This window comes from Macrotis lagotis, chromosome 7 (assembly GCF_037893015.1).
Source record: "Macrotis lagotis isolate mMagLag1 chromosome 7, bilby.v1.9.chrom.fasta, whole genome shotgun sequence".
NCBI classification, from domain to species: Eukaryota; Metazoa; Chordata; class Mammalia; order Peramelemorphia; family Peramelidae; genus Macrotis; species Macrotis lagotis.
Genome location: NC_133664.1, coordinates 30030458 through 30042567, shown reverse-complemented (window position 1 = coordinate 30042567; position 12110 = coordinate 30030458). Strand labels below are relative to the sequence as shown.

At 41.8% G+C, this 12110-nt stretch overlaps 1 long non-coding RNA gene across 1 annotated transcript in view; it reads right to left on the bottom strand.

Annotated features, from left to right (window-relative positions):
- The window catches only part of LOC141494478 (uncharacterized), a 34370-nt gene extending 31743 nt beyond the window's left edge, over positions 1–2627 (bottom strand). The window contains exon 1 of the long non-coding RNA XR_012470457.1: positions 2486–2627. This is a non-coding gene — a long non-coding RNA (uncharacterized LOC141494478). The remainder of the gene's footprint in view (positions 1–2485) is intronic.
- Positions 2628–12110: the final 9483 nt, after the last annotated feature.

Genomic DNA, 12110 nt, shown 5'->3' with positions numbered 1-12110 from the left:
GCAGTTGAATGAAGTGGAAGAAGTTAGCTATAAGAAATCATTTTAGAATGTGACCAGAAACTCTTTGGGAAACCACAAGGCAGAAAATTACCAAGGAATTACTAATGAGCTTCTCAAAACCTTTCACATGGGATCTTTTTTTTTAATCCAAGTTTGGACTTCTTCCAGGAAATTCTAAGTATTATTTGTGATGAGCAAGGGGACCTCTCCCACCAAAAAATCTCCACAATGGGAACCAGAACTAGAGCAAGTGGCATCTAAATATGTTGGTTTCTCTTAGACTATAAGGAAGGATGTTCCACAAGGAAAATATAATGGAAATCATCCACAACTACATTTCAACTGAGTTAGATGGACAGAATTTTGCTTAGTTTTTATATAAAATCAACTAATCATCAAGACTTTATTAATTTGCATTTCTCTAAAGCATCTCTGAGACTCACACCTAGCCAATATGACCAGAAAGGGCAATGATCAATGTTGGAAGGGATGTCAGAAATCTGGGACACTAATACATTGTTGGTGGAGCTGTGAACTCATCCAATCTTTCTGGAGAGCAGTTTGGAATTATGCCCGAAGGGCAACAAAAATGTGCATCCCCTTTGATCCAGCAATACCACTACTGGGGTCTATACCCTGAAGAGAAGATGGAAAAGAGTAAAAACATCACTCGTACAAAAATATTCATAGCAGCCCTGTCTGTGGTGGCAAAGAATTGGGAAATTAAGTGAATGGCTTTCAATTAGGGAATGGTTTAACAAACAGTGGTATATATGAGTGTGTGTGATAGAATACTGTTGTTCTATTAGAAACCAGGAGGGATGGGAATTCAGGAAAGCCTGGAAGGATTTGCATGAGCTGATGCTGAGCGAGATGAGCAGAAGCAGAAAAACATCGTACACCCTAACAGCAACATGTTGTTGCAAAAACAAAGGAGGCTAATAAAATAGAGTGCAGCAGAGAGCAGAGTGTTCCAGGAACATGTGAGGGAAGCTCAAAGAGCACAAGGACAGGGAGAATGGCCAGGAGGAGGGGGCAGCACCCAGCAGAGGCCAGAGCTGCCCGCCTCTCTGAGGAGTCCGGGATTTGTGCTCCAAGATAATCTACTTGTGTAAATGAGCAGTGGGGCACAGGCTTGGAGAGATGGACTGGCTCATTTCATAGTGCACAATCAGGACCAATTTTAGAGTATCTGCAATGGAGAATACCATCTGCATCCAGAGAAAGAATTGTGGAGTCTGAATAAAGACCAAAGACCATTACCTATAATTTAAAAAAAACAACATTATCTTATTATCTAATTTTGCTATCTCTTATACTGTGCTTCTTCCTTAAGGATATGATTTCTCTCTCATCACACCCAACTTAGATCAATGCATATCCAGAAAACAATGTAAAGACTAACAGACTGTCTTCTGGGGGGGGGAGGAGTAAGATGAGGGGGAAAATTGTAAAATTCAAAATAAATAAAATCTTTCTTAAAAAAAATTTATTAAGCACCTACTGAACACTAGATACTTATTTTTGACATAACTGAAATTGTCCCTGTCCTCAAGAGGCTTACATGTTATTGATTTGTCCAGCGAGCATTAATTAGGCAGTGAGGTAGCACAAGGGATAGACCACAGGCCCTGGCACAGTCTGGAGTCCCCAAGTTCAAATCCAGCCTCAGCCACTTCACTCATTCACTAGCTATGTGAACTTTGGCAAGTCACTTAACCCTGATAGCTCCACATTCAGGGCCATCTCCAGTCAACCTGATTCATATCTGGTCACTGGAGCCAGATGACTCTGGAGGAGAAAGTGAGGCTGGTGGCCTAGCACAGCCCCCCCTTACTCAAATCCACTTCATGTCATATCACAGCATCACCTCCCTGATGTCATGGTCATCTTTGAGAATGAAGGACAAACATCAACCTCACTGCTAGGTGCTTTGTTAGGCATTAGAGACACAAACATTCTGAGTTAAGGGAAGGGGAGAGAGAATATACATACACAGGGCTGCTTATGCATGTATGACTGTGTACATGCAAAACACAAACAAGGTCATTGGAAAGGGCTCCAGGGGATGCTGGGTCGAGGCTGCAAGCTCAAAGTAGCTTGGGGTCTGAATTTTTAAACAAACAAGGGATTCTAAGACCAATGGTGAGGAAGGAGAATCCCAAGCAAGTGGAATTCTAGAACAAAGTCCCAGAAAGAGCAATGAAATGATTCCTAAGAAAACAGAAAGCGGTAGACAAAAATCTGAAGCCATATATAAATTCAGTACAACCAGTCGGGTAATGTAAAGTCTGTCTACTTTGGCAGCTGGGGAGGGGGGCTTGGAGTGGAGAAGGGAATGCATTTTGAGGTTGTTGTCCAGTGCACATTTGGGAGGAACAACCCAACATCCAGTCTCTAGTGTTCCCAAAGGGCCCTTCCATATTAAATTCCACAAATAATTACTAGACATGCCTTGTCTTCCTAAGACAAAAACCAACCTTACCTTGGAGGGCTGAAGTCCCAAGAGAAGAGATTTCAATGTGGGGCTGACCCTGTGGACAAAGGAGGCTAATAAAACAGAGTGCAGCAGAGAGCAGAGTGTTCCAGGAACATGTGAGGGAAGCTCAAAGAGCACAAGGACAGGGAGAATGGCCAGGAGGAGGGGGCAGCACCCAGCAGAGGCCAGAGCTGCCCGCCTCTCTGAGGAGTCCGGGATTTGTGCTCCAAGATAATCTACTTGTGTAAATGAGCAGTGGGGCACAGGCTTGGAGAGTATGGGAAGGACAGGGACCCATTAAGAGGCTAGATGGAGGTTATTATAAATTGTATATTTTTGTAATTCCTTATCTGGCAGGAACTGTCATATATTGCATATATGAGACCTGGTATATATGCCAGTCTCAAAAGCACTTACTTCATTATTTCCAAATTAATTTTTTCCTAAAAGAGGGAATGGGGGGGGAGAGAGGAGGGAGAAAAGAGAGGAGAAAAACAGAAAGAGGGAGACAGAGAGAGGGAGAGGAGTGTGAAGAGAAGAGAAAGAAAGGAGGAAAATAAAGGAGGGGAAGGAGAGAGAAGAGAAAGAGAGATAGTGGAGGTGAGAGGAAGGAGAGAGAGAGAGAGAGAGAGAGAGAGAGAGAGAGAGAGAGAGAGAGAGAGAGAGAGATCTTTAGGAAGAAAAGCCAATCGTTTCCTGGAGGAAGCAGCAACTATGAGGTGACTCATGAGCAAATTTAGCCAAGCCTAGGAGACAGAGGGATGGGCTGAAATGAAGGTAAGGCCAAAAGAGGAGAAGAGTTCAGAGCTTCAGATGGAAGTCTCCGGCCCCTCCTTACCTACAAAGGAACCAGTTTCACATTCACACTTACTGGAAAAGAAGGGGAGAGGAGAAGAGCTGGCTTTGATTATCTGATCACCAACCACTCCATGGGACCTGGGACCTGGAGTTCCCCCTCCTTCTTCTGAATCTGATGATCTATGGGGGTGTATTGCCAGGTATTTATGGTAACTGCTGGCTGCAAGCCACAATTTTACTGGGTTCCTTTTTTTTTGTCCTTCCTACCCTCTTTGTGAGACCCACACAGTTAGTTCATGGCAGATTTATGGGAAATAAATTAGTTAATTTTTCTACTAAACCCATAAGTCCTTGGAGTTGTGTGAAACCGAAGCAAAAAGAAAAAAGACAAAATAATTATTTGGAAGAACTTAAAAGTTCCTGCTGATAGCTATATACCTCAAGAAGGTCAAGGCCTGATTAATAAAAAGTCCCAAACATCCCAAAATATTCATAGCAGTGCTTTTTGTAATTGATACAAACTGGAAATTGAGTGGGTGTCCCTTGATCCCAGACCAAATAGTGGTGATGGAACAGTCTCCCTGTACTAGATTTTGTATTGACTGGCTGACAATGGACCATTACTAGGCAGTAAGAAACAACTTTTCAGAGAAGCAGTAGTAGAAGAAGCCTTTGTGAGAACTGTTTGACTGGATCTGCAGAAGTCAAAAATTTGGATTTGGGACAAGGAGAATTAGCTACAACTTCTACAATGTGGGAAATGAAAATGCTCCATGTTAGCAGATCATCTAAGAAATTGAAATGACCATGGTCTTGAAAATAATACTGAAATACAACTCCTTCCCTTTGGCAGAGGGATGACCACAGCAGCAGGACGTTGTAGGAATTGGTAGATTCGGTTATGACCCCCCATTTTATAGTTGGAGAAACTGAAGCCAACGTTAAGCTGCTTGCCCAGGGTCACACAGCTTCCTGAATACAAAGACTCATCATTCAAATCTAGCCCTGGACACTTACATGTCTCTTCACCCTGTTGACCTCAGTTTCCTTACCTGTGAAATGAACTGGAAAAGGAAATGGCAAACCACCCCAGTGGATTTGCCAAGAAAACCCCGAAATGAAGTCCTGAAGAATTAGACGCAACTGAAACCACTGAACAACAACCAAAACAACTATGACATCCCTCTGCCTTTGATGGGAGATATATTGAGGGTGAGATACCATATTCATAAATGACTCTGATATAAAAGCAAAAGATATCAGAAAAACTGGTTTTTAAAGGCATCTAAAAATAATAAATTAAAGAATTAAAGGACAGTTGGTGCCTTCACTTGAGGAATAATCTCTCTGAGCATCGAGTATAGAAGAAATCAACTGTTATAGCTAAAAGGACTCAGAGATCATATAATCAATGCAATTCCAATATGGATTTAATAAATGCCTACAATATATTAAGCTGGAATCTGGAATTCCGAAAATTAAAAACAAACCCCAAAAATCTTGACACTGGGGCAGCTAGGTGGAGCAGTGGATAGAGCACTGACCCTGGAGTCAGGAGGACCTGAGTTCAAATCCAATCTCAGACACTTGATAATTACCTAGCTGTGTGACCTTGGGCAAGTCACTTAATCCCAGTGCCTAGCAAAAACTAAAACAAAACAAAAAAGCCTTATCACTGATCTCAAGGAGATTATATTGTAGAAGGGAAAGTGTAACATTTAGACAGATTAATAAATATAAAATAAATAAGAGGTGATGAAAGGGGTACAAAGAACTGGAGGAAGCCAGGAAGGCTTCCTAGAGGAGGTGAGACTTGCAGGGCACTAGAGGTTCCAAGAGTAAGAGGAAGAACATTTTAAATATGAGAAGTCACCTGCAAAAGCCTAGCCGGGAGGTATGAATGTTACGTATGGGGAACTGTCAGTCTAGTTTGCTTTGAGCAGAGAGAGATTGTCGGGGAATCATATGCCAACAGCCTGGGAAAAGAGGCCAGCTAGACTGTGAATGCCCAATATGAGAGTTTAGATTTTATCCTAGAAGTGACAAGAAACCATGGAAGCTTCTGGGGACAGTGGAGTAACAAGAGTCAGCTCCACACTTTCATCCAAACCTCCCATTTCTCAGGGGGGTAGAAACTCAGTCCCAGAAGAAAAAGTGACTTTCCCACGAAGGCTTTCATGATGCAGTCAAGCCTTGAACACAGGTCTTCTAGTCATTTCCACCAGGACACCTTCTTCTCTCCTCTTTGTCACTGCACATGTGAACATTGCAAGCCAGGTCTTCACAAAATGACTGCTCAGCTTCTCTGCCTGGGGTTACCGTACCTTGGGTTCATTCCTAGAGGTCTTTCGAAGGGAATTGAGAGTAAGCACTTACATTAACTTCGTGCTTTAAGGTTTAGGACATACACATCTTATTTGCTCCTCATAACAACCCTATGAAATCGGTGCTATTATTATTCTCATTTTACAGATAAGAAAACTGAGTCTCAGAGAGGTTAAAAATGACTTGCCCAAAGATCCCAAAACTAGTGTCAGAGAGGGGATATTTCTTCCATCTTTCTGTCTCTAAGACAAGTATTCTTGACGTTATATCACTATCTTTTACAATTTAAAATTCTTTATTGAGATCCCTTGTTTTTGTGTTACATTCATTTCTGAATATATCCCTCCACTCTTCCCTTTTAACCAAGATTATAAAGGAAAGAAGAGGGAAAAACCAATTCAGTACAACTAACTAACACATCAACCAAATATGACAGCCCCCTTCACCCCTGCAAAGAGACAAAGGAGATATATTTTCTCTAGCTTATTATAATTACATAACATTCATTATTAGGGGTTTTTGCTTTATTTTGTTCTTTCCATACATTGCTACTGTATTAGATATTGTTTTCCTGATTCTGCTCATTGTTCACCTTTACATCATCTCAGGTATTCCCAGACAACTCTGAATTTTCTATAGTCGCCTTTTCTGACGATGCAGCGATATTCCATTCTAAATCTGTCCAACCTTTCCCAAAAAATGGGTGCCTGTTTTATTTCCTCTTCCTTGAGACCACAGAAAGTTTTACTATGAAGATGTGGATGAGTAGATGTGGATTAGTCTCTTCCAACACATTATCAAGCTCAGATTTTGGCAGGTGTACTATGGTAGGGTAGGGGTATACTGTACTCAGGACCATGAAATTGCTACCCTGACCAATGGGACTATCTCATAAGGAAGGAAATGCCTTGAAAGCTAGGTGGTGCAGTGGATAGAGCACAAGCCCTGGAGTCAGGAGGACCTAAGTTCAAATGTGGCCTCAGACACTTAATTACCTAGCTGTGTGACCTTGGATAAGTCACTTAAACCCATTGCCTTGCAAAAAACCAAAAAAACAAACCAAAAAAAGTGTATAACATGTGTTGAGTCAATACAAGGTCGAGCACAATACAAAATTCAATTCATCCAGGATGTCCAGCAGACAAGGCCCTGGACTAAAGGGATAAGAAGATGAAACCTTCAGGGTGCTTCTGCTCTCCTATCTAGGTGCCCCTCCTACACATTCTGCCCTGAAGCAGCTTGGGGAATATGTCTAATCTAAACAGCAACTGCTTTCATGGTTTGATATCTAATTCTGACAGTTGTCGGTTCAAGAATGAGGAGGCCATAAGTGGCTTGACTTAAGGGAGTGGCCACACAAGCAAGCTATAATTTATAACATAAGCATAACAAATATAACATCTTCTTTCTGTTTCAAACTTTCTATGCCCACCTTTCTACTTGAGGACATGGGTTCCTGATGAGCCTGTCATACCAAAGCCTGCCATTCTACCTCCACCACACATCCGCTTCATCACCTCCAGGAACACCTCAATTATCCAGAGTCCCTGGGACTAGTCCCACTAGGTTCTCTCCAGGGACTTAGGAAGCTTTGCTATTTTGGGAACAAGCCTACCCCTCCTCTCTTTCACTTCCTGTTCAAAGCTTCTCCAAGTGCTCACTTTCAACGATTTCACCTCAATAATAGGCCCTAACATACAACCTACACCATGCACTCATGTAGAGATCTCTCTTCTGTTTTCTTCCATTGAGGGGTTTCTAGTCTGGCACAGTATTGGGTGGGGAAAAGCACACTGTTTTGAACCTAGAATTCTTGAAGGCCAGTTCAGCCCCTGGCAAAATTCATGATTCTGGTGCCAAGTTACCAAAGCTCCATTTCAAAGTACCTACTAGGGGCAGCTAGGTGGTGTAGTGGATAAAGCACCAGCCCTGGAGTCAGGAGTACCTGGGTTCAAATCTCCTCTCAGACACTTAATAATTACCTAGCTGTGTGGCCTTGGGCAAGCCACTTTAACCCTATTAGCCTTGCAAAAACCTGTAAAAAAAAAGTACCTACTGCTATGTGAGAGATGCTAAGTCCTGGAAATTCGAGGTAAATAAATATCAGAATCTATCCCTCAGGAAACTCTGTGGCAGGAACTAAGATGTACAACACAGGCAAACAAGAAAAAATCAAAAAGCTCACCCTGATGCAGTGGCTCCCTCCGTTGGTAAGCATCCAGGCTTTCTCATAATATAGTTCTCATCCCTCAGAAGATGCAATCAATGGGTTAGAGGCCTTTCTCCACATCCTTGGACTTTCCAGGGGGGCAGTCAACCAGACTGCCCATCTCTTACCCCTCACTTTCTCCAAGGAAGGTTGTGTCCTTGAAGGCTGCTTTGTTTTCACATTCAGCACTTAGCTTTAACTACTGTCACAGCACTTTAACTACTGGCTATGACTAGCAATTAAATAGCTACTTCTTGAATTGAATTAAAGCAAATTGAACTGAAATTCCTATAATTGACCTACTATCCTTTGTTCCCATCAAACATTTCCTCCAAGACATCCCCAAAGCTATTGTTGCCACTTTCCTATACTTAGCATCAGTCTCTCCATGTCCTTTTGGATCATTGGTAACTTTGACCCTTCAAAGATTAGATTATTCCAAGATTTACAACCCTAAATTTGCCGTTAAAAAAGATGGGTTTTAGGGGGCGGCTAGGTGGCACAGTGGAGAGAGCACTGGCCTTGGAGTCAGGAGTCCCTGAGTTCAAATCTGGCCTCAGACACTTAATAATTACCTAACTGTGTGGCCTTGGGCAAGCCGCAATGCCATTGCCTTGCAAAAACTAAAAAAAAAAAAAAAAAAAAAGATGGGTTTTAGGGGGCTAGGTGGTGCAGTGGATATAGCACTGGCTCTGGAGTCAGGAGGACCCGAGTTCAAATTTGACCTCACAATTAATAATTACCTAGCTGAAAAAAACTAAAAAAAAAATGGGTTTTTGTCCCAGGAAATAGCTTGGGATCATCATACACTCTATGCTTTCCCCAAATGCAATGCTACCCACTCTTTTCTTTCTGTTCAGTCCTGGGATCAATTCATTGTCTACAGTCCAGATTCCATGGACCAATTATACATACTCTAATTTGGACAATAAGCATTTTTCATCCTTTTAGTCCTTAATCAATGATTAAACCAATCTCTCTTTGTGTGGTTAACTGAGGCCACATTCACAGGCTAGTCCCCATCAGCATGATATCATTGAGAACCAGGAGTTTTTGGAATAATTCAGCCAGCATCTCTAGGAAATCCTTATTCTTTCTGTACATTGGGCAGAGCATCCTCTGTGCAACGGCAAGCATTTGTCTTTTTTCCATTCTTGACCTTTCTGAATATGAATAATCAGAGAAACATGGAACAAAGGTATCTCCAAGGTCCTATTTAATCAAAGTATATTTTAGGATTACTTAGGGATATGACTGTTAGGATTCTTTTTGCTGTCGTTACCTCTGTAAAATCTCTTGGAAAATAAATTCCAGAGGCTTTCATGATTGTGGAACCTCCAGCATAGCTTTCCTTGGTGTATTCTAGGTCGAGTCTGTCTCAAGCTCTGACTCCATCTTCTGACATGCCATTTCAACAGCTCTGGATCATTAGCATCTGAGGTATTAGGGTTCAAATGTGGCATTTCCCTTAGCAGTGCTAGAAATAAATCCTTATAGAAATCAATCCTTAGTTTAATTCTTACAAATTCCAGTTTCAACTAAGAAGGTTCTTGGAATGATGCAGCTCAGTTGGTCTCATGATAAGACTTCTTTAGACTAATTTTACCTTTCATTGATTTTTTTTTTTAGGTTTTTGCAAGGCAAATGGGGTTAAGTGACTTGCCCAAGGCCACACAGCTAGGTAATTATTAAGTATCTGAGATGGGATTTGAACTCAGGGACTCCTGACTCCAGGGCCAGTGCTTTATCCACTGCACCACCTAGCTAGAGGTCCCTTTTTCATTTATTTTCTCATGTGAACTTTGGATTCACTGCCCTGAGCCTCAGTTTCTTCTTCTTCTGAAGGGACTGGACTGGATCATCTCTGTGGTCCCTTCCAGCTACGCATCTTCAGTCCTCTGACCAAGACTTCTGCTTGTGAGTGTCTCCACCTTGACGTCCCATAGACATCTCCAGATCACTAGGTGCAAAACGGAATTTAGTCTCTCTTCCTCCCACAAAAAAATTAATAACTAGAAGACTTCCCTATTTCTGTGTTCTCACAATCACACAAAGTTTTCCCAACCTCTTCTTCTTCCATACTCCCATATTCAGCCCCCTAAGCCTTATCCCTTTTAGAAGAGAGATTGACTAAGAACACATAGTAGGAGCAGTTGGTACAAACCATTCCTCCTGAGCTAGTTGTGCAGTTGTGTGAACATGGTGCACACAAAGTCCTGGGGAGAGTGGGTTTGGACTCTGAGATTCAACAGCTAGGGAGGCCCACTTATGGAGAATCTGTGAAGGAAAGGGATGCCTCCTCACTCAAGATCACCCCAAAGGCAGCCCTCTGCTCGGCCCCAGTGATTGCTGCCTTTCCACAGTTCACAGACAGCTTCACTCCCCAGAGCTGCTGCCACCGGCTACTACCACTGCCCTAGGGGTCACTGCTACCAGATCCTCCCACCACCACCACCCCAGTGATATGACCCTAACAATAGGTCACAAGTTGGTACGGTGGGTAGGAGGCTGGTGTTTGAGGCAGGAAGATCTGCTGCATGACTCTGGACAAGCCACTTACCTTCTTTCTTCCTCAGTTTCCTTGTCTGTAAAATGGGGATAAATAATGCTGCCTAGGATGTTGGGAGAATCAAATGAGGGGTCACAAGTAAAATATTTCTCAAACCCTAAAGCACTATATAAATGCACACTGCTGCAATCACCACATCATGAACATACATTGGATTACAGGATCAGAGATTCAAATACAGCCCTAGAGCTAACAGTTTTCAGAACAATTTCTAGTTCTGTCTGCAAAACCATGGCCTTCAACAGGCAGCAGAACATGAAGAAACAGTGCCAAGGTCTCTCAGCGTGTCAAAGGAAAGGTTTTGTCTCTCCTTCTCTAATGCTCTCCAGACAATTCTGGATAAGTGAGGCCAGATACCCCATTCTACAGGGCTGAAGGCCATCCTCCCTGTCACTTCTCATAAAGGTCAACATAGAACTAGCATCCTCTGCAGAAAGGATGAGCCTGTCCTTCAAAGAGTAGCTATGACTCATCTTAGATTTTAGGGGTTCCTGACTCTTTTTTTCATGGTCTCTCAAAACCATAAGGAAAAGGAGGCATCTTTAAAAGCTTTTTACCCAGCTGGCATCATCACTGGGTGGTTTTCCTTTGACCAGTGTATCTGATCTGATTCAAGAAGGCAAAGGCCCCTTTGCTCACAAGGAAATGAAATAAGTTGTTGCCTTAGAGACAAAGAACATTTTGATATTTCCCCAGACATAGGGTTAAGCTCTTGAATGATGGCAAGAAGTGATCCAGAGAGGTAGTCAAGGTAGACATCTCATCAAATGTTTAAAAAAAACTAATAAAAAATGTAAAACTATGAAAATGATAAAACTATTTAAAGTTTTCATTTTTAAAGATTCTAAAGAAAAATTTATGTATGTCTATATATATGCTATCCATATCTCTCTATATATGGATATAGATATAGATATAGATATAGATATAGATATAGATATAGATATAGATATAGATATAGATATAGATATAGATAGATATAGATATAGATGATATATAGTCACAGGATAGAGCCAAGGACCTAGGAGGCAGGCCAAGGCCCTGCTTCTCACCAAACAAATACTAAAACCTCAACCCTTCCTGCTACCACTTCAATTAGAAGTATAAACACTCTCTGAAGCTAAATTGAATGAAAATGCTCCATGTCACATGTCTCAGAGTGAGTGAAATGGGGATAGTTAGGTGATGCAGGAATAGAGCACCAGCCCTTAAGTCAGGAGCACCTGAGTTCAAATTTGACCTCAGATACTTAATAATTACCTAGGTATGGCCTTGGGCAAGCCACTTAGCCCCATTGCTTTAAATTAAAAAAAAAAAAAAACCAGTGAGTGAAATGTAGCTTCACATTTTCTCCTCATCTCTCTCCCTTTGTCACTCATCTTTCTACTTTTATCTCTCTCTCTCTTCCTGTCTTTGTCTCTCCCCCTCCCTCTCAGTCTCTCCCCCTCTCTTTCTCTGTCTCTAACTCCATCCTTCCTTCCCATCCTCCACCTATTGCTAGCATGCACACATTTTCCTCTCTAATCTGACCCTTCAGTCTTTTAAAATTCTTATTCTAGGCCCACTCTTCAGCAAACACCTGTTGACACCTCCATTCTAGATAACCCTCGATGAACTTTCTGGGAGAGTTGGTCATCAAAGAGAACATATCCATTTTATATATTTTCTAGACAACTGCTAAAAACAAGAACAATGTCTGTTCTCTAGGAGCTTACATTCTACTTCCAGTA